Here is a 25,750-nt window from a genome sequence, read left to right as displayed (position 1 = left end):
TTTCGATTTTACACAGGGTGGACTTGTATAGGAGATGTGAGATCAGTTAATACACCTATCAACTGTACCGCTATAGACCTCTGACCTCTATACTTTGGTCATCTGTAATCGGCGGCAGTGCTGTAAATTTCTGTTTTTTTTTTTTATGTTATTGTATGTGACAGAGTAATGGGAGGTGGAGAAAGAGAAAGAGAGAGATGTGAATTATATCCTCCAGTCGAACATAAAAATCACTAATAAGTGCCATTCTGTATTGATAATTCAATCATCTGAAATGAGTGTAATGTGCTCATGTACGAGGAATGCTCTCAAATTATTCCAATTTTGTTCATAAAACTAACAGAAAATGGACTACGTCTATTGTTGTGGAAACAGGATTGTTTTTTATCGTTGCACTTGTGTGTGTGTGTGTGTTTTTTTTTTAATAGATGCTCGCTTATGAGGGGACCATAGACGTTCAATACACTTGTTAGATTGAAATGTTTTCTCTCTCAGAATGGTGGGGCCTTGTAAAGGCGAGTGCTAATAGTGTGTGGTTCTCCTAGGCAGCCTCAGCTGCACTTTTAGACAAACAACACACGGTCATCTTTGTGGAGGAGAGCCGATTTTTATCTCGCTTTTTTCTGTGACCCACTGGAATTACGGCCTATTGTGCATGTGCAGCTTCTGCCTGCATCGATGGCATGAGCCTCGCAAGCTGTGTGCTCAGCTGGTGAAGCTGCCTTCGACTGCGGCTGCCCAAAGATTCTGCTCGTAGCTAGCGGCCCGTTTCCCAACCAGCCGGGGTTAGAAAAAGCATTCTGTAGAGTTTTCCGGAATTTTGTTGTTATTCAAGAGGGGGCAGGCTTTCCGAGAGAAATGGTTAATGGCTTGCAGGAAAAGTCCTTTTCTCGAGTCTCATGTCGATCTGTGACTGATTTCCACATCCCAGAAACAGTATATCACTGCGACGAGATGGGTCTCTCTGTGTGCCACCAGTGACAATATAGAACAGGTCTGTATCCCTACCTATTGTGAGGAGATGGAGGGATGAGGGGTGGTGGGAGGGAAGGTAAGACGAGTTCTAAGCTGGTTAGTCCTTGACCACAAATCGAGATGAATACATGTACAGCTGCTGCCCCAATGCAATCTTTGGGGTTTGGTTTTTGCTGTAGTTGTGCTATTATAATGATACTTCTCAATTCCCCGTATGTGTGTTGCACTACGACCCGTTGTTTACGAATGCTGTTTTTTTTCACGACATTGTTGATGTGTAATTAGAACAGTGAAGCATTTTCCAGCAGTTGTCGTAGCGTGTATTGGCCTTCCTACACTTCAGTTACGGTTTGCTGTCCTATCCTTTCTTACCATGTATCAGTATACAAGTTACTAAGCAACCATACCATGGTGACCTCTCAGGGGAAGTAGAATAGGATTAAGTTGTCGAGAAATAAAGAGAGTACCATTTATTTGAGTTTTGAGAATCAGGCCTGCAGAGTGTTTGTCAAGTACAGCATACAGCAACACAGTGGGAGGCGTTTGTAGTGAACTCTGATGTCAAACGGCTAGGCACACAAGCGGTTGCTAAAGAGGGATGGTGGTGGGCATGTGAAGTCATCTCCTACAGTGTGGATGACCAGCCATGGTGGAAACATGAATAGCTCCAGCACATGCTGTAGTTTCTACATTTGTAAAATGCAGATTCAGTCCACCCTACTGCATCACCATTATTTGCTGAGAAGTATTCCCCATACACTCATCCATTACCACCTCCTTCGATTCGTTGTGCAGTAGGCTACAGACACAGTCTTTAGCTGTATCCTCACAGGTAATCTACTTATTAAATTGCTCTCTGCCCATCACCAACATCACATCAGCAGAATAGATTTCTCGCCAAAAATATAGTACCTTTCACTCCAGCCTTTTTCCCACCCATTCACAATACGAGCAGATAGATTTATTTCGACTTGTAGGTAAAAAGGATCATCCTATACAGTGTCAGCTACTAGTTTCAAGTGGTACTGTGAATTTTTATTCAGCAGGATCACACCAATTGTATGACATCGTGAATTTTTAACTGTATTGCGATTTTGGGCACTCGTTGTGCAGCGCTATGCATATAGGTGTGTAATGAAAACAAATTATTATTATTATTATTATTATTATTATGTAATTAGAACCGATCTGGACTGTAATTTGCCACTCAATGTAAGTAAAGTACACTAACCTAACCTTCCTCTCCTGCAACTTAACCGTTTTCCTATGTAGGAGAGTGTACTTGGGCTTTGCCCATTAGGACTATGGTTGGAGTCTTGGAAAGGGCACCTGCCATTTCGAGTTTCCCGCCAATTCCTAGAAGAAGTGTGACATCAGCACAGTCTTGAGACACGGTGATGCGTATACTGATGTAGGAACTCATGTAAGTTCCGTCTATACATACCATCATTCAGTTTTCTTGTTTTATCAATAATGAGAAACCAAAATTATGAGCGATTCCAGCAATCTGCACATATCTTTACAAAATCATTGAACGACATTGTACCGATAAGGAGGACAAAATATTAAATCATGCGACGACAAGTCGGACACAAAATGAAGTAAAATGAAAATAGTAAAACTTCAAATTATTGAAAATATCACCCCAGGACTCTGAAAATGCGCGTGTAATTAACTGTCAGAAAGGTAATTTGTAATTAAACGAAATAATAACGAAGCAAAAGACTCTATAAAATAATTGTGTAGATTGTATGTAGCAATGTAATTGTGCTTTTACTCGCTGGTGCAAGGAACGAAAAAGATCAGCGTTATTACACACACTCTCTGTTCTAGCTCTGAAGCCCCTACAGCAGCCATTTCGCATTGTAAGTTGTGAATTTTAAATAATATATTGTAATTTATGCTAACTGTGCATTTTTCTTTCATGTATATAGTGACCATCCAGAAGTAAAAATAAGGTTTATTTTTCAAGGTTTTCATTCGCTGCATAAACATCAAGAATGGCCGAGCAATCGACCATTCTTAGCAGACATCTTGCATAGGAATAATTTCATTGTGTTCCGTCATGAACGGACGCTTTAAAAGAATTTCAATCATAGTTAGTAAAGAAAAGAAAGTGCATAAATTAATTTATTTCATATTAAAGTAAAAACTAAAACTTTCAGTTCGGTTAGACATTGACTGCTTCCTGGCAAAACAAAGATTATTTCGTTGGAAAAGGAAATGGTTTCTTTAATTCAAGGGTTCCTTTTAATTAATTTCACTACAGTAAAGATATCCTGCAGCAAGTTTTTGATTTGATAACACGAGATGTAATCCCTGAGGTTATGTCCAAGTTTTTGTCCCTATAAACGCTTCATGCAGAAAGATTCCAAAAGTGCCTCATGGAATCCTATATTAACAAGGCGGTGAGTCTCATGCTATTAAATGATCAGAGCTCAAAGAACTATTTCATGAAAGTATAGATTTTGGTCCCCCATATTATCATCATTTTTTCTTGTGTCTGCTCCGCCATATAAGTACTCTATTGACGCTCTTGCTGGGCGTAAATATCAACAAAAATAGGCGTTAAGATTTCCTTACACTATTTTCGTCACTTTCGTTGAGGACACCATAAGTATACTTGAGACGGTGTCCGGACCTGGGCATTAGCCGTACAAATGGCGCCCAACTTGTGGGGCCTGAACTAAACAAATATTGCTGTTCGGTATGCAGTTTACAGGTCAGTGGGTACAATATTTATTGAAAAATTAATAATACCAGATTATGCTTATGTATGTATAATAACAATTTTTACAGTGTGTTAGTCTGTAAATGTTCTGTTCCACCCACTTATAACAACTACAATTCATTACTGAGCACAGAAAATAAACAACCCCAGCTGCTGGACTGGGATACACTGTAGCTGCCATATTATTATTGTACAAAATAGACTTCGCATAATTGATGTGGGGTGACGAGCAACAGAGATTGCTTACCAAGGTAAGGAAGCGATTACATAAGCTCCCAGGTTCAGTATTAGAATCATTAGGTAACTGTGGGGTCGTGCAGAGTGCTTACTGATTAAATAAATTTTGACGTTCAGTACTTTAATTAGTGCAACTGGCCACATAAGTATAAAAAAGGTGTTTGTTTGATTATAGTGCTAAAGTTCAAGCATAGCCATATTCTTTCAATTGATGTAGATATTTTGTGTGATAAGCTACACAATCAGCTGTGTGGCTACAGGTCGTTCAAGAGTTGCATTCAAGAGTAATTTTTATTTTTCTTACCAAGGTGCTACAACTGAGTTTTTCGGTGTGAGTTGATTAGGATATAGTGTATTATTGTGTGTACAGTGTATTTGTTTGTGTTAGACTAAGTGGCGTATTTTTGTATTTTTTGTGTCTTTTGGGGGTAATAATGTTACTACAAGTACGGTTAAGACCAGCAAAGAGGGAAAATTAGGCATGGACGACTCAACAGGCATCGATGATGAAGCTGTTTCAGCAATCCACAATTTGGAAACTGAACAGAGCAATGTAGAGGAAACGGTGCCTGCTGCTAGTGGTCGACAGCTGGAACAGCAGACAGGCGTCAGCTCAAGTGACGACTCAAATAAAACAACACAGCTGATGTGCTACCACAGCCAGCATCGGCGAATGAATTTCTAACCGTGTTGCTGGCAAATCTCGAGTTGAGAGAAAGGGAAAGAGAGAAACGCCAAAAAGAGGAGCGTCTCGAAAGAGAAAAGGCTCTAATAGCTCAAGTGGAGAGTACATTAGTTAAAATTATAGTAACCACAGATCGCTTAGAAAGAGAGGAAAGAGAAAAAGCAGAACACTTAGAGAGGGAGGAAAGAGAAAAAGCATAACGGTTGGAAAGGGAAATGAAAGAAGTGGAACGCGATGAACGTTTAGTCGGTCGACTAAATCAGGTCGTAGATGAATGAGATAAAGTCATAGTCTCATATCTTAAGGGAGAAACAGATGGTCTGCGGGAACAAGTCTCAGGGTTGGTAGTACAAAGCAAAGGTATTCCAAGGAAAGTCCAGAAATTTGACGAGAGGTAGCCGAACTCGACAGAGTGGAACAAGCACTGGAGGCTCAGACGAAATCGCTAGCCAAAATATAATTGCATAGGTTTCCACGGCCAGAGTCAGTCGAGATAATAATTTTCTGGGTATGGTACCGGGTCATAATATATAAAACTACTGCTGCTGTACACATTAGAAACAGAAGAAGGCCGGTGCAAGCGTGTCCGAAACGTTGGTTTTTGTCCAGCAGCAGCAGTTTTACACGTTATGACGTGTTACCATACCCAGAAAATTTTTGTGTCGCTAGCTAAAAATCTAGATCACGTAGCTGACAGTGTAGAAACAAAAATAGAACAAAAAGTAACGAATGCGTTGCAGAGATTAAATATAAGTGTTAGGTGTGAGAGCCACGACTCGAACATGCACTGACACCCTGAACTAAGTGGGATGCAACAACGCACTTCTGCTTTAGAAAGGGAAAGTTGTCGTAAGGAACATGATAGCCCACACCACACGCCAGTACCTAGTACGGGAACGTAGCTGTGAATATGTCAAACAGTGAGCGATAATGCCAGTGGGCGCTGGACCCCCATCTGTCGCAATGTATCGCTTCCTACATGAGCATTGCAAATGTTTTTAATTCAGATTGTCCTGTTTGAATGCTATAATTAGGTTTGCATTATCAATCACCAGCTATCTTGGGATTCTGGAATATGTCTGGCTCCGATAAAATACATCAAGTCATATGGCGACCAAAACAGAAATATCGCCGAATTCGAACTTGGTTTTCCACGGCAACATTGTCAAATATGAACACTGTGTTTGGCTTTGCTTTTTACGATGGAGGGACATCACTGGTCTCACTGAATGTCGTGTACGTCGCATCATCTACACTCTGCAATATCTCCTGTAATAGCTGGTATTTGGGCTGAAACTTTGACTTTGAAAATACACATACATGCTCAAAACGGACTCCATGCAAATGTGTTAGCAGTTACGTGAGAATATTCGTTGTGCTCCAGTTGGATAGACCTACAGTTACTGCATGTATGTAGTCAGGAAGAAGTGCACCGTTCTTCTTCTGGTCTTCTTGCATGTCATCACAGCTCCAGTCACTTACAACAAAGTCTTGCTGCTTCCCCCACTCTGCTGTGATACCTACTATATCAGGTACTGGCATGCAATGGACTTTTACAGAGAATTTAGTTAAATGACATAATTTTCTGCTGTTGCATATTTGCAGCGAAAATACTGGTAGAAATAGCTTTAGTACACGTCATATAACAAGGAGGTAAAAAATAAAATACATGCATCGTTATATACATCGTTATTCAGTAACTATACATGAGATGCACTACATCAACACATTCATTGTTTATCTTATCACCAATACAGAATATAAAAAATAAAAGCCTTCTTGTAAGTACAGACTTCAGCACATATTTCTCTCAAACTTACTGGTAGTACATTACTTTCCATTGCTACCATATTGAACCACTATTCCAAGTTGTCTAAATGCACGCTGTTCATACAGAGATACTCTGCAATGTTCCTATACACAGCTTTAACACAAGGCAGCCATCTGTTCACTCTTCCCAACACAATGGATAGCACCACCTACAGACCAAACATAGTTGTAACAGTCTAGTGCTGTATCATCCAATTTCAGATGGAGTGCAGAGTCATCATAGACTGTTGTAATGGAGAGAGTTAGAGCCGAAGGTTAAATGTCAGGAGGAGTATGGCTTGGATGACACTCAGCAGTCAACTGCTGCTTGATGTACGCTTCTGCAAGACACAGGTCATCCCATTCCACCTCTGTAAACCTCACTTAATTCTTTTAGCTGCAATCTCGACCTCTATCACAAGATGCCAGTCTCTGTCTGTGGTTGCTTCCATACCGGTATGTGAACATCTTCAAGCACTATACACTGAAGTGAACAGTAGTGGATCACAGTACATAATTGGTATCTTCTCATCTACTACATCCTCAATTTGTCCATGCAGTATTACTGGAATATTCTGTGATGGGTCCACTGCCCTCTGCGTCATGCTGATTAGGATCTCCGGTGCTCTTCAGCAAGTCAAGGGCTTCCCGTGTGTCTTCAGTTGACAATAACTTCTCATTGTCTTGCTCCATCAAGCTGACAGGTGCTCAACAGGGTCCCAGGGTGCTGCTGCTGCAGATCCCGACAGGCTGGGACATGTTGCTGCTGTAGACTCTGACAAGCTGGAGGACATCGCATCCACTGATGAGCAAAGAAGAAAAATAGTTAGAAGCAATAATAGCAGCACAAAGACATCATCTCCATCACACAACAGTAAACACAGCTATTAATCACTCTCCTATTCTACTGCTGTTGCTGTGGCTGAGCAGTGCTGATCGATCTCAGCTGATACTTTTTGTTGACTACAAGTGAGACTGCACAGCTGCTGGGGCGACCTTATATCCCCGATGAGATCATATGCTGTGTTTCAATTTCAAGCGCCTCTGGTGGCATAATTGTGAAGTAGACCAGTTGCTTGGTCCTCTGGATAGGAGGCAGATATCTCTTGTGAGATGGAAAACGGACTCTGAACTTCGAAAATGGCAGGCAGTTATAACAACAGCTTCGGTCTGCCTGACTTGCAGAATGCATCTCGTTACTGTTCCGCTGCATAGCCATTATCTGCTGGACAGTATTTATCTTCTTCTTCAGGCACTCATCCAATATAACTCTTCCCATTGTGCTTGTAAGAGGCTATGGATGCAGTCCTCATCTGTTTTCTTACAGGAAACGTGGCTGTTAAACTCATCCCTGTCAGAAACCAAAAGCTCTTCGGTAGAATGCATACCACACAGCAGTGTGGATGGGTTGGTGGAGGGAAAAGTGGATGGGATGACCTGCTGAAGCTCTTCAATGGTAAATATCATGAACGTGAATATACTTCCACTGAAGCGGATTGGCATCAACTGCGAGCCTCTTCTGTTTTGGATAAGTGAATGCTTAATGTGGAATATCTTGGAAATTTGCGCATGTGCATCAGCATGTATCAGTTGTGACAATCATCTTGGCTCCATCACTCTGCATTGCACAATCTTCTGAACTTAATTCTTTTGCTTCTATCTCCTACACTTTTCTGTTATCGGAGTCTTCCATTCCTCATTTAGTGAACTGTGACTACAGTCCCTTTGAATGCATACCTGTAGTATAGCTATTGATAGGTGCTCTATCCTTCATATTCATCTCATTCATCAACCACATCATGATGCTCCCATAATAACATCTCCCACCAATACTGGTCGCATGAGTAGAGAAAAAATCCACCCAAATTTGAATTTCCTATCAATTACTGTATTTAATTGATCAATTTAATGAATTTTCATATCAATTTGATATCAATTTTATATAAAAATTTGGGTCGGAGCCCCATTACCCTACTACTAACATCACCTGTTACCTGTCCTTAGATCCACTTCGTCGAATGTTGAGAATATGTTAATCAGATTATTTTAGGCGCTTTGTAAATGAACTATAGCACTAAATTTAGCCTTCATCGAATAAAATCCAACTGTTGTTTTCCTACATCAGTTACATAATCACTAAGTTTAAGTGAAAAATGAAGAACTACATCGAAGTATGTGCATGTATATATGTATATATGTATGTATGCACATACAAAATGTAATGTGTGTGTGCATGTGTGTGTGTGTGTGGGTGGGTGGGTGGGTGGGTGAGTGGGTGCATGTTGTCTGTGTATGTTGAGTGATGCTACTTATAAATATGAGTGAACTGTGACAGTAATAGACAGTAAAAAGAAACGATCTCTCCTATATGAGTGTAAATGCAGAGTGATGATTCAATGAACGCTATGTAACAGAACATTATGAAAAAGAATCCACAGCTTTCCAAGATACGAGAAGGTGTAGAAATTATAGTCTCTGTGTAATATTTTCGTTATGTTTTTGTTGTAAAACAACTGATAGCTATAGCTCAGCTCTTCTTGTCTCTATCGCTTCTTGGCATATTTTCTGTCTGAATGGAAAGCAGAAAGTAATGTTCTGTACAACATAGATCAATTATATAGGATTCAAAGCTGTATCACTTTTGTTTAAGATTACTAATATTTCCTACCCTAACATTGTTTTAAATGTTTCGCAGCCTTATAATGGTGAGCACTTAATAAAGTTTTATGTTACTAATACAGTGAGGCTACTGATCGGCCGCCATTCCTGCTGTCTTAAATGTATACTCATGATCAATAAACGAATCTGATTCTATTCTAAATTCATCTCAAGAAGTCTGATCCTTTTAAAAGAAGCATTGGTACACAACACAAATATTCATATTTCTTTCATGTCGATTTTAGCGCCACTCCCGTCAGTAAGATAATTCTACTTTCTCTTCTTGCTGATCACATTAAAAAGATAGCACTTAACCTTTCATTCAAGAGATAGAGGAATTAAGGCGCTACTGTATCTGCATAAATTTGAAAAAAAGGAGGTAGGGTAATGTTACGGGAATATTTTAATCAAACTTTCCCATGACCTGTAAAAATCTCATAAGAGAGAGCCAAATGAAATTGGAATGAATTAATCCAGACTGGGTAATGAAACATGAGTTAATGTTAGTGACTGCTGAAACATAACTACTTAGATTTTGATATCCTGTAGGATGACAATTGTAATATGATTACATTTTGTAGAGAAAGATACTATACATTGCTTTTTGTTGGTATGTTGGAATGGAATGGCATAGGTTGTATGATTCTTTTTTTAGAGAACGATAGTTGCGCTTAGTTGTTAAGTGAGAATCATTCCCATTCTACAGAAAGGAGCAATTACCTTTGAACCCTCTTCATAATTGAGTGTATGTGCTTAGTACCATAGTCTTTAAGTTTCCTTTTCTTCTGTTTCTCTTCAGAAATCAGCCTAGCCAAGTGCACTACGCTTTCCATTGGTATTCCGTAGTACAGGGACAATTGAGCTATGTCACATGGGGTGCTAATGACACAATGTTTACTTTATGCAGCTTGTATGGGTAGATGGACACATTGTTGCTTTTGCTTTCGATGGGTAATTGTTATGTCAGTTTATGTGCTTCATGTCAGCCACAGTACTGTATAAACATGGCACCAGTTGGTTTAGTAGTGGGGCAAGGAGAGAACGATCACAACTTCTTAGCGCAGGTTGCCTTTATCAGGGGCAAGAAAACATTCAGGGGCAAATTTATTGTACTCTTTTGATTGACAGGTCCTTAAGCTATTGTTCTGCTATGAAGATTATGATCCCCTGGGGATAATCCATTCTTAATATATTGTGTGGTTGAGTGGTTTTTCATGTCACCCTGCCACCCTCTCAGAGACCCAGCACCACTTGTAATACCAAATTAATTGACTACTTAATTAAACTGATTGAAAAACTTGGCGGGAAATAGCTCAATTGTGCCACTTTCGGCATTCACAAGCTGCTTCAGGTTATTCAAGGAACCACCCCCTCCCACGCCCCCCCCACTCCCCCCCCCACTGTATTAGTTTATTGGCTTATTAATTACATCAATATCCCTCAGTTTTCCTTGCCTCCCTCCCCCTTCTGGAAATATTTATTGATCGACTGTATTTATGGAATATTATTCAAACAATTTAGACAATGTGTAGAATATTGTTCATTTAAGAAATTTATGGGATACAAGATGGTGTGTGGAATGCAGTTTATTTAAAAACAGAAAATCGATTGCAATATGTGGAATATTTAAAAACTGCAGCACTTTTTTCATTGCGATCGCGTAAGAACACACGTGATTAAACCATCACAGGTCGCTTAAACTTATCTGAAAAACTTTCTCACATCTTGCCACCCATGCAGGCTGACCCAGCTGCATACCCCAGGGCCTGCTTATCCATGCCACACTGGCGAAAAACTGAAAAGTAGCAACGCATTGGGGCTTATGCACCAGGCCCTTGGAACCATCGGTGTCTGAGCCAGCTGCTACAAGTAGCAGCAGACTAAACCCTCCCCTAACAAAAACAAACTTCCTGTTGCCAACAACTACCATTCTCAAGTAGTCTGTATGCATGAACCATGCTGTCAGATACCAGCACACACGAGAGACATCTTCAATTCAAAGCAAAAGCCTAACAGGGAATCGACCCAGAAATACTGCTGAAGTTAATCATCAACACCATCATCATCGTTTATTGCATTAACGGGCCTCTGAGGCCAACAGCAGAAGAACAAATGGCTCTGCGCACTATGGGCCTTAACTTCTGAGGTCATCAGTCGCCTAGAACTTAGAACTATTTAAACCTAACTAACCTAAGGACATCACACACATCCATGCCCAAGGCAGGATTCGGGCCTGCGACCGTAGTAGCAGAAAAACAGTAGGAAAAGACCATTACAAACATAAGAACTCAATAAAAGGAATGTCTGTTAATCAAAATTTGCTACAGACGGCTCTTAATTTTTTCCGGTCTCTAGCATCCTCCTCCAAGGCTGCTGGTTCCACTTATTGAAGGATCGTCGTCACTCGATCCTTCCATTGCGTTCTTGGGCGTCCTCTCGGGCGTTTTCCCATGGGTTGAGGGTGGAGGACTCTCTCAGGAAGGGATCTGTATGCTCGTAAGACGTGGCCAAACCATTGTAGTCCTTCTGTCCCAATATTCGTCCAATGTGTGGCTTTCCAAACCTCTGGTACAGGTCTTCTTTCTTTCTTCTTCCTCATTTACCTTCCATGCTATTGTGCTTAATAAATAATTAATTTCCGGTCACATATCGTGATGTAGGATATAAGGCCGATGCAGTAGCTGTTTCACACGCAAACTTTGCTTTGAGAGATGAAATAGTGATGGCAGCAGAGGATCAAATAGATAAAAAGACAGGGCCAAGTATGAGTCCTTGGATAACATGAGAGATATTTACTTAAATTGCTGAAAGGAGAAAATTTAAAAATGCAGCAAATGAAGCAGACGAAACGGAATATAAAAGTGTAAAAAATGAGATTGACAGGAAGTACAAAATTACTAAGTAGGAATGGCCAGAAGACATATGTAAGGATTCAGAAGCATATTTCACCAGGGAAAAGACAAATACCGCCTACAGGAAAATTAAAGATTCCGTTGGGGAAAAGAGAAGCAGCTGTGTGAACATCAAGAGCTCAGATGGTAAACCAGTCCTAGAAGGGAAAGCCCAAAGGTGGAAGGACTGTATAGAGGGTATATTCAAGGGAGATGAATGTTATAGAGAGGGAAGTGGCATAGATGAAGATGAGATGGGAGATACGATAGTATGAGAAGAATTTGATGAGCTCTGAAAGATTTAAGTCGAAACAAGACCTCGAGGGTAGACGATATTCCGTCAGAACTACGGGTAGCCTTGGGAGAGCCAGTCATCACAAAATTCTTCTATCTGGTATGTAAGATGTGTGAGACAGGCGAAATAACCTCAGGCTCAAGAAGAATGTACTAATTCCAATTCTAAAGAAAGCAGTTACTGACAGGTGTGAAAATTACCGAATAATTAGTTTAATGAGTCATGGTTGCAAGATAATAACATGAATCCTTTCAGAAGAATGGAAAAATTGGTAGAAGCAGACATCGACGAAGATCAGTTTGGATTCTGGGGAAATGTAGGAGCATGCAAGGCAATACCGACTGGACGAGTCACCTTAGAAGATTGGTTAAGGGAAGAAAAACCTACGTTTATAGTACGAGGAGGAGTTGGAAAATAAGTTTCGCCTGTCGACTGTGGGCAGAGTTGTGTGATACGGATGAAAGACGACACGGCAGGTGAACACGCACGTGCAAGACACCGATACACCATTGGGTAGAGGGCGATCGCGATCAAGCAGATGGCGCTGTTGCAGTGTCTGCGGCAAGGCGGAGGCCAGTCGCTCAGTCTATTCCCAGAGCCATGGAGAGAAGGTACGTTTTGGAGTCGTGGTCAAAGGCAGAAGTGAGAGCTGTTATCTGCTATGAATGGGCACGTGGAGCATCAGGCACGGGAATTCATAACCGACTTGTTGAGGTGTATGGGTCAGAGATGGTGCCACCAATTCAGTGATGGATGTCAGCACGTGTAGGACACACCAAGACCTGGACAGACGCGTACGGCCACTACAGATGCAAGTGTCAAGAAGGTGGATGACATGATTAAAGCGAACCGGCGTATCACCATCGATGGAGTAGCGGCAGAACTTGGAATCGGACTTGAGCGAGCTCACAAGATCTTATAAAGCGGTATGACAAATGCCTCAATGTACTTGGAAATTATGTAGAAAAATAAAGATATGTCTTATCTTTAATGTCTCATTCTCTTTTTTTTCCTTTCACACACAACTCTGACCACAGTCGACAGAGGAAACTTATTTTCTAACTCCCCGTCGTATTTATGGACGTAGAGAAAGCTTTTGACACTGTTGTCTGGAACACCCTCTTTGAAATTCTGAAGGTAGCAGGGATAAAATAGAGGGACCAAAACGCTACTTACAACTTGGAAAGAAACCAGACGGCAGTTATGAATCAAGGGGCGTGAAAGGAAAGTATTGGTTGAAAGGGAGATACAGGGTAGTAGTCTCACCCCTTGTTATTCAATGTGCACACTGAACAAGCAGTAAAGGACGCCAAAGAAAAATTTGGTGTAGTAATTAATGTTCAAAGAGGAGAAATAAAAACTTTGAGGTTTCCAGATGACACTGTAATTCCGTCGGAGACAGCACAGGGCTTGGGAGGGCAGATGAACAGAATGGACAGTGTCTTGAAAGGATGATATAAGATGAACATCAACAAAAGCAAAACAAGGATAGTGGAATGTAATCGAATTAAATTAAGTGATGCTAAGGGAATTAGATCAGTAAACGAGACACTTTAAGTAGCAGATGAGTTTTGTTATTTGGGCAATAAAATAACTGATGATGGCTGAAGTAGAGAAACTATAAAATGTATACTGGCAATGACAAGAAAAGCATTTCTGAAGAAAAGAATTATAGATTTAAGTGTGACGGTAATTGTCTGGAGTGTAGCCATGTGTGGAAGTGAAACATGGACCATAAACAACTAATCAAAAAGAGAATAGAAGCTTTGGTTGAAATGGTTCAAATGGCTCTGAGCACTATGGGACTTAACATCTGAGGTCACCAGTCCCCTAGAACTTAGAACTACTTAAACCTAACTAACCTAAGGACATCACACACATCCATGCTCGAGGCAGGATTCGAACCTGTGATCTGACCGAACAGAAGCTTTCAAAATATGGTACTACAGAAGATTGCTGAAGGTTATATGGGTCGATCACACGGCTAATGAGTAGGTACTCAACGAAATGGGCAGACTTACCATGCAGAACTCATTCGAAGATAATTTATGAAATCTTTCGGCTCCATGATTATGATTTCAGTCAGTATATTAACATGTGACCTGATGATCCCTTTTTCCAACCAATCTCAGACTCATTTCCTCTTTTGTCGTTTTCTGTTGCTTGCAAGTTGTAGTTAATATACACTACTGGCCATTAAAATTGCTATACCAAGAAGAAATGCAGATGACAAAAGGGTATTCATTGGACAAATATATTATACTAGAACTGACATGTGATTACATTTTTACGCAATTTGGTTGCATAGATGCTGGGAAATCAGTACCCAGAACAACCACTCCTGGCCGTATTAACAGCTTTGATACGCCTGGGCATTGAGTCAAACAGAGGTTGGATGACGTGTACAGGTACAGCTGCCCATGCAGCTTCAACACCGGCGTATTGTGACGAGCCAGTTGCTCGGCCACCATTGACCAGACGTTTTCAATTGGTGAGAGATCTGGAGAATGTGCTGGCCAGGGCAGCAGTCGAACTTTTTCTGTATTCAGACAGGCCCGTACAGAACCTACAACATGCGGTCGTGCATTATACTGCTGAAATGTAGGGTTTCGCAGGGATCGAATGACGGGTAGAGCCACCGGTCGTAACACATCTGAAATGTAACGTTCACTGTTCAAAGTGCCGTCAGTGCGAACAAGAGGTGCTCGAGACGTGTAACCAATGGCATCCCATAGGATCACGCCGAGTGATACGCCAGTATGGCGATGACGAATACACGCCGCCAATGTTCGTTCATCGCGATGTCGCCAAACACGGATGCGACCATCATGATGCTGTAAACAGAACCTCGATTCATCCGAAAAAATGACGTTTTACCTTTCGTGCACCCAGGTGCATCGTCGAGTACAACATCGCAGGCGCTCCTGTCTGTGATGCACCGTCAAGGGTAACTGCAGCCATGGTCCTCGTGCTGATCACCATGCTGCTACAAACGTCGTCGAACTGTTCGTGCAGATGGTTGTTGTCCCCATCTGTTGACTCAGGGATCGAGACGTGGCTGCACGATCCGTTACAGCCGTGCGTATAAGATGCCTGTCATTTCGACTGCTAGTGATACAAGGCCGTTGGGATCCAGCACGGCGTTCCGTATTACCCTCCTGAACCCACCGGTTCCATATTCTGCTAACAGTCATTGGATCTCGACCAACGCGAGCAGCAATGTCGCGATACGATAAACCGCAATCGCGGTATGTTACAATCCGACCTTTATCAAAGTCGGAAACGTGATGGTACGCATTTCTGTTCCTTACACGAGGCATCACAACAAGGTTTCACCAGGCAAAGCCAGTCAACTGTTGTTTGTGTATGAGAAATCGGTTGGAAATTTTCCTCACGTCAGCACGTTGTAGGTGTCGCCATCGGCGCCAACCTTGTGTGAATGCTCTGAAAAGCTTATCATTTGCATATCACAGCATATTCTTCCTGTCGGTTAAATTTCGCGTCTGTAGCACGTCATCTTCGTGGTGTAGCAATTTTAATGGCCAGTAGTGTAATTGCAGCACATACTTTCCTTTGGGTGTTCGATACCTTAACCTTGTAAAATCGCGTTGTCATCCGACAATTTTTGTCACTGTTATTGTTAGTGTGTAGTAGCTGCAATCTGTTGAAGTCTTGACAGTTAGTACTGTCAAGAAATATTGAACGTATGCACGTGCCTTTAGATGGAGAGCAGTGAGACTGCCGCGCGCACACACGCACACGCACACGTCATCTTTGACACTGTGGTGGTAATGCAAATAAACAGTAAATATGAACAGAAAAAAATACAGGAAAAACTTTAACACTAAACTCGAAAAACAGTACCTTTATAACACGCTACATTAAATCCAGCGGTCAGAGGTGGATACGGAGAGAGAAGATTGAAGGCCAATTTACATTCGCCGTCACGGCACTGTTACCTCACTGGACTGTCATTAAAAATGTATTCACACTGTCCGTCACGTCATGACACTTCAAGTCAATTCAAGTCACATTATCTCAACTCACATGGTTGCCCTCAGATTATTATTATTATTTTTTTGCGGGAATTGCAATTTTCACAAGATGATTTTCAAGTGTTTTTATCCGCGATTTGCACCCACACAATGCGGCAGCTTGTATGCGTGGATGTTGAAGGCCACATTTATTTATAGTGGATCAAATGGTTTGCAGGTTGCAGAGACAGCTTGTATATTAGAGAAGCAAGACAGAAGTGCAAATAACGCAAAAAGAGTGTGGGTCTGAAAAGTCACACTCTACAGTGACCTCGAGTAAGAGGACTCTGCATTTTACAAGGATTTTAGAAAGTCAAAGCATCAGCTTTTTTCATCTGTTATGCCAAAATGCAGCCAGAATACTTCACAAAGAAAGCATTTTGCTACTGCTGCAGCGTCTCAAGGTTTCAGTCCTTTTCTTACGAAACATTACAAATTCCTGACAGCTTACAAATAAAGTGCACTTATTGATCTATCTGATTCTGCTGAGAGTACTTTTTGCACTAAAAGGAACAAAGTTACGAGGTGCCTTCACATCCCATGAAACGTTGGTGTGTTTATTACTAAATTTAGTCACCAGTCATGTGCAAATTTTTGTGCAATAGTCATATTTCCGTCAATATCTCTCCCTTCAAGATTTATAGATTTTCTTCACATCTTGCATTTGGCTTTTAATAGTTCTGAATGCTTTATTTGTAGCTAGTGAAACCACATAAATCTTAATCAGTGAGTTGCAAAACTGTTCCACACACAATCCAGAGAGCTAATTAACAATAAACAAGGATCCACAAACCCATATTTAAATAAACAGCTCTAATACCTTACTTTATGCATACTTCACAAAGAAAGCATTTTGCTACTGCTGCAGCGTCTCAAGGTTTCAGTCCTTTTCTTACGAAACATTACAAATTCCTGACAGCTTACAAATAAAGTGCACTTATTGATCTATCTGATTCTGCTGAGAGTACTTTTTGCACTTCAAGTTGCAGTCATGTCGCAATCGATTAAATGTGGTTCCGGTATGTATAAAAATCCACTTTATAAACGTATTACATGCCAAGTTATTTAGTACACTTATTTTGTACAATTAAGATTGCTGCCTCACTGCTTCAACTAATCTCTCATCATTTATTCTAAAATTATAAATTTTATCTAAGTAAATAAAATAACAAAACAATTTCAACAGCCGGCCGCGGTGGTCTCGAGGTTCTAGGCGCTCAGTCCGGAACCGCGCGACTGCTACGGTCGCAGGTTCGAATCCTGCCTCGGGCATGGATGTGTGTGATGTCTTTAGATTAGTTAGGTTTAAGTAGTTCTAAGTTCTAGGGAACTGATGACCACAGATGTTAAGTCCCATAGTGCTCAGAGCCATTTGAACCATTTGAACCAATTTCAACAAAAACAAAAACAAAAAACAAATCACCGACGTCAACCATGAAAACTAATCAAAATAAATTATTGAGATGTGCACATGGCCACGTTATGAGGAGGAAATGAGCTTAGGGATCGCGTGACCCACAAATGATGGATTACATCAGCCATTAAAACTTTCTTCCCAAGAACCCTTGATGGTGCCGTGACATGGTGTAACATGACAGGGCGGCCTTTGTGGATGCCACTATTTGAAACGCATTGCAGAATGTTTTGATGGGACGTGACATGAAAAACACATAAATAGACATATTACGCATTCAGGAACACACACAGCTGTTGAAGGAAAAACAATCAGAATACAAGGAATGTATCTAGCCGTGGAAGCACAGTACTCTAAATACAGCAGTGCCATATTCGCTAAACCTCTGTCGATAAAAACACAAATAATGGCATTTGAATACCAACAATCAAAACGGAAAACTTCATAGTCACTGCTGTGTACAAATGTCCAGGAGAAAGATTCGCTTTTTCACCGTCAAAATATTTTAGCACTAAAATATCAAATTCAATGTAGGAGATTTCAATTGCCACTGCACCAACTGGGGCTTACAACGAAATGCCCGCCCCCTAGCTGGGGGGGGGGGGGGGGGAGTCAGCATTCTGCCTGGGTTTGATTCACAGTCAGGCCAGACATTTTCTCTGCTCGAGGAGTGGGTTTTGTGTCGTTCTCATTATCACTTCATCAAGACATGCAAGTCAACCAATGTGGCATCAACTGAAAACACTTGCAACCAAACTTCCCCAGGCGGGGACTCCTAGTCATCAACGCCATAAAATCGTTTCATGCAACGAAACAAATGATAACAGACAGCTGATGCACGAGTGTGCAGACATATGTTGTTCCTGTGTCCTTCGTGACCCAGAACTTCCCTACTCCGCCATGAGGAAAATGTGGCTATAACCCCGATAACTGTATCATCGGATCTAAGATACAAGACTGCTGTGTTAAAAATGTATAGCAGCCAATTCCTCAAACCCTGCACAGGTCAATTGAGATACAGGTGTATGCTGTAGTTAAGGCCACTATGGTGCCGTTCTGCAGAATATTTAACTTCAGGAAGGCCAAATGGACATCTTTTCACAAGGAACTTATTACAAAGCCATTGTGTATCTCATCCCTATACCTGAAAATTACCAGACATTTGTAAAAATATTACAAAGAATCTCGAGATCAAACACACTAAGAGGCTGAAGATAGAAGTTCATCCCATGTCTCTCATACAGATCTAAGGAACTCTTCACTAAATATGAGAAACTACATCACAAAGACCGTTTCAATCAAGAAACTATAGCATAACATGCAGCACAGCAATGATGGAAATGCTAAGCGAAGCGAGGCGAAATAGAGGGTTTGAGATCTTGTACTGGATGGATTTGATATGTAGCATCAAACTAGGTTGAAATCTTATCAAAAATTTTAACAATGATCCAAAAATGAAATGAGCGTACGGCATTGTGGTACGGGAGTCCCCCATTCGGGGAAGTTCGGCCGCCGAGGCCAAGTACTTATTGCATTCGACGCCACATTGGGTGACTTGCGCGTCGGATAACAGTGATCCAAAAGGCTCTAGACAGCCTGCTGAAGTAATACTCAATCAAGTGGCCCATCATCTCCTCTTCAATGAGAAGTTAAATACAAAACAGCAAAAAGTAAAAATCAATGGGGTCCTAAGATCGGAAACCTTTACACTCCTAGCTCCTTTCGTATTAAAAGTGCTCGATCAGGGTCTCAGTACTATGAGAAACGATAAAGCAGCTGTGGTCAATGATATGTGCGTGAGGCAGAGTAAACATTTTGGTCTGGGCATCGAAATGTGGATACTGTAGCTCTTCAGCCCTTTTTACAAAACTTATAAGCTCCTCGGGACGTACGTAAAGGCAAGGATAGTGGCGCTGTTGAGGACTGGAAAAAAACCAAACTCTCCAAAGACTTACCGACCTAAATCACTTCTTTATCACCTGCACAAACTGTATGAGAGACTTAATTTTCAACTACATGGCAGACCCTATCTATCTGAAATTTATTCCTCAACAAGCTGGTCTTAAACTTGGCAAATTGTACATCAGACAAATTCTGTAACTCACATAACATACAGAAAAAGGCTATGAAAATAAGAAAATTAGCTTAGGGCTGTCATTGGTCGACCTCAACTTATAAAATAGACGATTTCACGTCATTCTCGATGGAAAAAAGAGTCGATGGAGAAACCAAAGAAATCAACTGGCCCAGGGAAATGTCCTCGTCTCCTCCCTCTATGACCTATACACTAATGGCCAGCCCACACCTAACCATACCAAATATTTCCTATTTGCAGATGACATGGTAATCATTGCTCAAGGGAGAACTTCTGAAGATATAGAGCAGCAGTTGGAGGAAATATTATCAAAATAACTCTCTTGAACCAAATCCTTTGAAGACTCAGATAAGCACTTTCCACATTCGATCTCCTTAGGCAAAGCGAAAGCTTAATGTTTTCTGGGATAATATCACATTAGAACACACAGATAACCGAACCTATCTGGGTGTAACGTTGGATATATCTCTGACATATAAACACTACTACGTAAAGATCCACCAGAAGATGGTCTATAGAATTAATATTATGCAGAAGCTCGTAAATATGACCGCTATGGACCAGATCAACCTTCACGAAGAAAGTGGACATAAGCCTTAATTAAACATATCAAATAAGGACGAGGTGTATGAAACCCACTCTACTAACAAAACTTTGCAGAGCTGCTGGGCTTGTAAGTCCCAATACCTGAAGAACATCTTAGCAGTGTAGACAAACCAAGAATGATCGACATCCTCTCTTGGGGACTGAACCCGAGCCTGGATGAATGAGATACGCACTTGAACACAGCCATTGAAGAACCGCCACGTGACTATACACCAACACAGGCTCCACAACAAACAGGAAAACATGGAGGACCTGAACTCCATAAGAAAATGGCTGGCCCAGTTAAAACAAACATGATAAGGTTAGGTTATGGTAACTTGGGTGACGACAAGTCTTACTGTGGTGCTGTGAAAAACAGGAAACACCTTGTGTCCTGTCCAGACTGACCCTACAGATGCAACATCGACCGTTTGTGGCTAGACAAGAAGGAAGCTCTGGATGTGTCCTAATACTAGGCCTTCATCATGGCGAATCGAAGTGCTTATTTGAAAAATGAATTTTATTCACTCAGATATAATAAAAATCCCTTTATTGTTCTAATTTAGCGTATTTTGACTGTTGTTAGGTGTGTAGTTTCATTTGTGCGTAAGAATATTTTATTATTCAACATATAATTGTAAAACTGTTTCATGCACAATTATCGATGTGATTTCATCCATGACAAATCCTTTATCTTTGCGCGTGGTGAGATACAAGGATGCTAAAGAAACTGAACTGATTTGAGGAAACATAACTATTCCGTCCAAATTAGACCAACCACGAAAATAACACCCAGCATGATTTAAAATGTTTGCACTGAAATGGCGCTGGCAGTGCATAACATATTTTCCAACTGAGAATAGACACTTAAAAATTGATGTGGGCGTATATTTCAAGAAAAACTCTAGAACCAAACCTGACAATTGTATTGACACACAAGTACACCCATCTGAATGGCACGCTGGGTTACACAAGCATTAGCTGTAGGTATAGAATAGGTAATTTAGTCAGAAAACTTTCCATACAAATTTTATTGTAAAGCACACGAAAGTTAAGGGAAAAATGCAGTGCTTAGATGAGATAAACTTGGGCAGACTAGAACTGGTTTTGCTCAGATATATGGAAAATGAAGTGTAGTATTATAATGGCATATTTGGTACAGTTTCCTGTGATTCCAACACGCCTGAAGTGCAAATTTGTGGAGAGGAGAGGTTGCATTAAACCTGTCGTGTATGGCGCACTTTTTGTTGCAGTGCTGGGATGATGTCATCCAGATTTCAAAATTAGGGGCGTAGAAATGAATATTACGTCAGTTTTAATATTTCAAAATAAACATACCTGAAAAAGGAAGCTGACTTAGGACTTTCAAATAAATTGCAAAATTTTTTTTGTTTTGCGTATTTACTGCGGCTGGCACTTAAAAGCACAGGGTTAGTGGCTCGTGTTGACACCTTATAAATGTCGACCGCAGCAAACATGTTGAAAATTTCAAAGTAACAAAGTAGTTGTTGACATTGTAATATTAGTGGATAACAGTAGGAACCACAGCAATGAAACAATGTAAATTACTTAAACCAGGAATTAAACAAATGTACAGAGCTTTGAAAACAGTCATTACACACTTTTTAGTCACTGCATATTTATGTGCTATAAGTAATATAGCAACCTTTTGTTTCCTCGTCTTTGACCTGGGACACATGTCACATCTTACTTGTTTTGCTAGATCAATACTAGGTTTACAAGATACACATTTCAGAATTCTGGAAATTGGTAGTCCTACCTCCTGTGGAAAGTGTGGGTTGATAGCTGTCCCTTCAGATACGGTCTCATCAACTGCCATTTTAGGAATTTGAAGCAAAAATGTGATTATTCAATTTTCTGTAGTGATGAATATGTCACTCATGTATTTATCACAGAAATATTCGTGATGGTATAGAACAGTGCGACGCCATCTTGTGGAACAACAGCTGGGTGGAGTAAATTGTGCACTTCACATCTAGTGCATCAACTTCTTCTTAGTTAGTATCACAGTACTCTACTATCTCAGGCTTGTTTGTTGTGATTATTGTTGCCAACTTAGAGGATTTTCCACTAAAACTGGTGGTATCGACCCTCCCTTTGGTGGCAAAATATTGCTTCCAGTGGCTGCTGGATTTTATAGTGATTTAGTAGGATCCACATCTACATCTACATCCATGCTCCGCAAGCCACCTGACGGTTTGTGGCGGAGGGTACCTTGAGTACTTCTATCGGTTCTCCCTTCTATTCCAGCCTCTTATTGTTCGGGGAAAGAAGGACTGTCGGTATGCCTCCGTGTGGGCTCTAATCTCTCTGATTTTATCCTCATGGTCTCTTCGCAAGATATACGTAGGAGGGAACAATATACTGCTTGACTCCTCGGTGGAGACATGTTCTCGAAACTTCAACAAAAGCTACTACCGAGCTACTGAGCGTATCCCTGAAGAGTTTTCCACTGGAGTTTATCTATCATCTCCGTAACGCTTTCGCGATTACTAAATGATCCTGTAACGAAGCGCGCTGCTGTCCGTTGGATCTTCTCTATCTCTTCTATCAACCCCACCTGGTACGGATCCCACACTACTGAGCAGTATTCAAGCAGTGGGCTAACAAGCGTACTGTAACCTACTTCCTTTGTTTTCGGATTGCATTTCCTTTGGATTCTTCCAATGAATCTCAGTCTGACATCTGCTTTACCGACGATCAACTTTATGTGATCATTCCATTTTAAATCACTCCTAATGCGTACTCCCAGATAATTAATGGAATTAACTGTTTCCAATTGCTGACCTGCTATATTGTAGCTAAATGATATGGGATCTTTCTTTCTATGTATTCGCAGCACATTACACTTGTCTACATTGAGATTCAATTGTCATTCCCTGTACCATGCGTCAATTCGCTGCAGATCCTCCTGCATTTCAATACAATTTTCCATTGTTAAAACCTCTCGATATACCACAGCATCATCCGCAAAAGCCTCAGTGAACTTCCGATGTCATCCACAAGGTCATTTATGTATATTGTGAATAGCAACGGTCCTCCCCTGCGGCACACCTGAAATCACTCTTACTTCGAAATACTTCTCTCTATTGAGAATGACATGCTGCGTTCTGTTATCTAGGAACTCTTCAATCCAATCACACAATTGGTCTGATAGTCCATATGCTCTTACTTTGTTCATGAAACGACCGTGAGGAACTGTATCGAACGCCTTGTGGAAATAAAGAAACACGGCATCTACCTGTGAACCCGTGTCTATGGCCCTCTGAGTGTCATGGACGAAAAGCACGAGCTGGGTTTCACACGACCGTCTTTTTCGAAACCCATGCTGATTCCTACAGAGTAGATTTCTACTTTCCAGAAAAGTCATTATACTCGAACATAATACGTGTTCCAAAATTATACAACAGATCGACGTTAGTCAGCATATAGAAATTTACTTTCGAATTCATTGAACGCCTCTCGCATGGCCCTCCTCACATCACATGTCGCTTCGCGTAATTTTTGTTTGTCTTCAAGGCGTTGGCTATGTTTATGTTTGCTGTGAAGTTCCCTTTGCTTCCGCGGCAGTTTTCTAACGTGTTTGTTGTACCACGGTGGCTCTTTTCCATCTGCCGGCCTCGGTGGCCGTGCGGTTCTAGGCGCTGCAGTCAGGAACCGCGGGACTGCTACGGTCGCAGGTTCTAATCCTGCCTCGGGCATGGATGTGTGTGATGTCCTTAGGTTAGTTAGGTTTAAGTAGTTCTAAGTTCTAGGGGACTGATGACCTCAGATGTTAAGTCCCATAGTGCTCAGAGCCAAGCCAAGCCATCTTTTCCATCTCTTACGATCTTGCTTGGCACATACTCATCTAACGCATATTGTACGATGGTTTTTAATTTTGTCCACTGATCCTCAACACTTTCGGTACTTAAAACAAAACTTTTGTGTTGAGCCGTCAGGTACTCTGAAATCTGCTTTTTGTCGCTTTTGCTAAACAGAAAAATCTACCTACTTTTTTTAAATATTTCTATTTACGGCTGAAATCATCGATACAGTAACCGCTTTATGATCTCTGATTCCCTGTTCTGCGTAAACTGTTTCAAATAGTTCGGGTCTGTTTGTCACCAGAAGGTCTAATATGTTATCGCCACGAGTCGGTTCTCTGTTTAACTGCTCAAGGTAGTTTTCAGATAAAGCACTTAAAACAATTTCACTGGATTCTTTGTCCCTGCCACCCGTTTTGAACGTCTGAGTCTCCCAGTCTTAGTTACCGAAAATGCTATCTCTCAATCACCAAGCTATTTATATGTTTCGAAATATGTTATTTCTACTTGATTTGATTTCATGAGGATTTAACTTTTACTGCAGAGAAAAAACTGATGCATTACAATGTGACATCAAACGAACCGTCATACTCTATAACTGCATGTGGGGATTCCCTGTAGAATGAACAGGATTCAGTAGCACCTACACCCGGGCCCCTGGAACCTGTTACTTCAAGTTCACTCCCCAAGCGCCGTAAAACTGTAAATTTAACTGGCAAAAAAGTGAGGAACGTGAGGAGCTGCATCTTCTGAAGCAATAACAGCATCCCAACAAAAGCCGCTTCCGGTATCGACGCTCCCACGTTGCCGGCTTCCGTGTAAACATGTTAGTGCGCGACCGCGTGTGTTGGTGTTGTGTTGTGTTACCGCTTCGACTATAGTTTCTGTTTATGAAACAATGTCACTAGAGCGACGTCGTTCACCAAGCGACAATACTTTGCGCCGTGGAGTGCCATTAAATAAATAGTCAGGCTTTGGAGTTGCTTCTGAGGACGCGTGAGTTTTACTAGCAAGAAAAAGAATTTGTTTCTGTTCTGTTCATGGGCATGCGTCGATTCCTGCCGATGAGGTTTTAGAGCATTCTTCGAAAACTCTAGGACTCAGTCAGAGCACAATTATAAGGAATGGTGTGCTACTTCAAGACTTACAAGATACTGAAGTAAACAGAGCGGAACAAAGCCCCTGTGTGAAAAAGAGTGTGTTTTTAAGTAGTCCGGGAAAGAAAAAAAAGGAGCCCCGTCCAGTTACAGATATTGATCCGATGCAATTCGTCGGTACATATACAGACGTTATAGAAGAAAGACTACCCCGCACTAGCGAAGTTGCTAATTTCTTTAAAAGAAAGTAAACTTTTCTCAGGCGGCAAAACGTCACTTAAGATGGTATTAAAAAGGACAGGCTTTCGTTTTATAAATTTAGACGGACGAAAACTCTTACTTGAAAAACCTTACGTCGTTGCAGCTCGTAGCATTAGCCACATTAGCCACTAAATGAGTATCTCTGTTTTGCACAGA

At 41.0% G+C, this 25,750-nt stretch overlaps 1 protein-coding gene across 1 annotated transcript in view; it reads left to right on the top strand.

Annotated features, from left to right (window-relative positions):
* Window positions 1-2,790: 2,790 nt before the first annotated feature.
* The window catches only part of LOC126359288 (repetitive organellar protein-like), a 216,905-nt gene continuing 193,945 nt past the window's right edge, over window positions 2,791-25,750 (top strand). The window contains exon 1 of the mRNA XM_050007619.1: window positions 2,791-2,840. The gene's annotated coding sequence lies outside the window, so the exon portion shown is untranslated. The remainder of the gene's footprint in view (window positions 2,841-25,750) is intronic.

This window comes from Schistocerca gregaria, chromosome 1 (assembly GCF_023897955.1).
Source record: "Schistocerca gregaria isolate iqSchGreg1 chromosome 1, iqSchGreg1.2, whole genome shotgun sequence".
Taxonomy (NCBI): Eukaryota; Metazoa; Arthropoda; class Insecta; order Orthoptera; family Acrididae; genus Schistocerca; species Schistocerca gregaria.
Note: the sequence above shows the minus strand (reverse complement) of the source record. Positions and strands in the feature narration are given on the sequence as shown.